Source organism: Saccopteryx leptura, chromosome X (assembly GCF_036850995.1).
Source record: "Saccopteryx leptura isolate mSacLep1 chromosome X, mSacLep1_pri_phased_curated, whole genome shotgun sequence".
Lineage (NCBI taxonomy): Eukaryota > Metazoa > Chordata > Mammalia > Chiroptera > Emballonuridae > Saccopteryx > Saccopteryx leptura.
In genome coordinates this window covers 70,163,143-70,166,050 of record NC_089516.1, presented here as the reverse complement: position 1 = coordinate 70,166,050, position 2,908 = coordinate 70,163,143, and the positions used below count along the sequence as shown (strand labels likewise).

Here is a 2,908-nt window from a genome sequence, read left to right as displayed (position 1 = left end):
AGTATTAAAAGGGTGGGAAAGGCTTAGTCTTACAACTAAGCCTTAGGCTATGAGGACCCTGCCAATTTACAGCTTGTCTCCCACATCCAATGCAAACTATGAGTGAGCAAACATATATATCATATTTACAAACTTATTTGACCAACAATAAGGACAGAGTCCTTCAAGCAGTTCACTGTCTAATGTTAAAATACTGAGTAAACTGAGGCACAGAGCGAGAAATGACTTACTCAATAAGATAGAATTAGCTAGGTACTTGGTAATGGGAGACTTGAGATGGAGAAAGGGCAGGGTACAACAAACTAATCATAAGTAATCTCCTTTGATTGAAGAGTAAGGATGCATACAGAAAGATTTTATAAAATCTACTGGCTAAAAGGTTAAAATAGTTTTTAGTTTTTACCAAAATTGAATTTTATGTCATGCAATCAATTAAGACACTTCCTTGATGGCATTTCTACACTTGCTCCTAAAAGTTTGTGGTATGCCACCAGTCTGTTCAGACACAATAACTGTAATTAGTTTGAAGTCTGAGTCTCACACTGGGAACCATACTGAAATTCTTCAATTAAATTCATGAACTTAATTTATATAGCATATTTATGACACTTCTACATGTAGAGGTTTGGAAAAAACTCTCCTCTAATCCTCATTCAGAGAACTCTAATAAGTTATAGATACTATGGAAAGTTTTTTATTTTTCATATATGCATTGTTTTGGCTATACAATGGTGGAAAGTTTTACTTCGACATGTTTTATAAGCAAACTAAACATTATACAGGTGTTGGGCAGATAAAATGTATTATGCTCACTTTGTTAAAGATTACGCTGCCCACGAGGAGACCGTCGCCCAGGTGATATTAATGTGTGTTGGGGTGGGCTAAAGGCAGGCAGAATCCTTGTAGCCTGGGGCTTGGTTTTGGGATTAAGCCTTTCCCACCCTTTTTTCATGTGGGGTGGTACAATCCAATCATGCCTCAAAGAAGTGACTTTGTATTAGAGATTTCCCTATTTTGTATATTGGATTAAGGGTTTGGATTTATACACTATAAAATGGGGACGGAGCGGGAGCTTGCTCTTGGTTCCTGAGATCATCATTAGAGGAGAGAGCAGAGCAGAGAGCAGAGAAAGGCCACGTGGAGGAGGCCAGGAGAAGCAGCCAAGATGGCGGAGTGCTGAGTGAGATGCCAGTTTGTGTAGAGTTTGTATCTGGGATAAGGAAGGAGATGGGGAACAGAGGTGAATAAGGTTAGTGAGCTAGAAACCTTTGATTCTAGGAAACTCGGATAAGTCAGTAGCTTTGTGAGCACTGAATGTGACTGGGTTTTGGAGCCCAGTGTGTATTTTTACTTGCCCGCCGGGTGCAAGCTAGAATTAAAGACTATGGCCCACCAGTTTGTGGCTCCGTTGTTTCTTTACCGACTGTCCGAATCCAATGCGAACCTGCATGGGCTGGGCAGCTTTGATAGTGGCCCTGGCCTTGGCTCCTGGCTTTAAAACAGGTATATACAAATACATTACATTTAGATCTGCATGGACATCCATCCAATGTCCAAAGCTAATTGCAGGCATAAACCATGTAAATGATTTCTTTCATGTTGTTTCATAATAATGACACATGATCCTTGAAGGAAGAGGCAGAATCTATGAAGAACTGTCCATTTCAGGTCCACCATTTGTTTTAGTGATATTCTTTGGGATGAAGTTATTTCAGTAGGCAGGATGTCTATTTCACTGCCAAAAAGAAGTAAATAATTATAAAAATTGTTTTCAAATGTGGGAGCCATAATTATCCAGTAACCTGAATAGTTACCACTTAAAAAAACTACTGGACTTAATGCTGCTACTGCGAATGAGGGAACTTCATGAATCATTTATTGCTCTGAGAATCAATCTTGATATATCATTTATCCATATAGGATGTTCCAAAAATACTGACTACACAAATTCTGAAATCCTATCAGTTGCTCACTTCAAGTAATTCTTTACTTTCCCATGGAGGGTTTTCTTTTTTTATCAGGGTGTTTTGGGTGTTTTCTTTTAGATGAAGAGGTTCCTACACCTTTACACACCTGATTACTTGAGTGATCCAATTCCACATCACACAAATACTCATCAGAAGACCCTCTGGTGCTCTGTATATGTACCATGATAGAGTCTTCTCCGGGAAGTAGAACATCCAGTCTGGTTTCTGCTGTAACTTTAACTGCAGTAACAATCTCTTCATGGAAAGCTTTAATGTTATGAATATCTTGATATATTACATATGCTAGTCTTTTATTTTCTTTGTCATCTGTTAATCAATTAGTGAGTACAATCTTGAATTAAATCATACAGAGTATCTTCCATCACTGGCAAGTCAGAAAGTTCCTTTCGCAGTTTTGTCTGTTGGGGCATTGCTTCAAAATTGTTGAGATCAGGTCCTATTCATTGAATCTGGGTTTTATTTTTATGTATTTATTTATTTTTACCAGGTCAATTCCACTTTAGATATTGGTGACATCATATTACTATTCATTTTTCATACTCTCAATATTGTTGCAACTCTATATACATGAAAAACAACCTCAGTGCCTGACCAGGTGGTGGCGCAGTGGATAGAGCGTCAGACTGGGATGCAGAAGACCCAGGTTCAAGATCCCGAGGTTGCCAGCTTGAGCACGGGCTCATCTGGCTTAAGCAAAAAGCTCACCAGCTTGGACCCAAGGTCACTGGCTCAAGCAAGGGGTTACTTGGTCTGCTGAAGGCCCGCAGTCAAGGCACATATGAGAAAGCAATCAATGAACAACTAAGATGTTGCAACGAAAAACTGATGATTGATGCTTCTCGTCTCTCTCCATTCCTGTCTGTCCCTATCTCTCTCTCTGTCCCTGTAAAAAAAGAAAACAACAACAACAACAAAAAACA

The 2,908-nt window shown here is 39.1% G+C and overlaps 1 pseudogene; it reads right to left on the bottom strand.

Moving 5' to 3' along the window:
- Window positions 1–1,961: 1,961 nt before the first annotated feature.
- On the bottom strand, window positions 1,962–2,350 carry LOC136385907 (transcription factor E2F6 pseudogene; annotated as a pseudogene).
- Window positions 2,351–2,908: the final 558 nt, after the last annotated feature.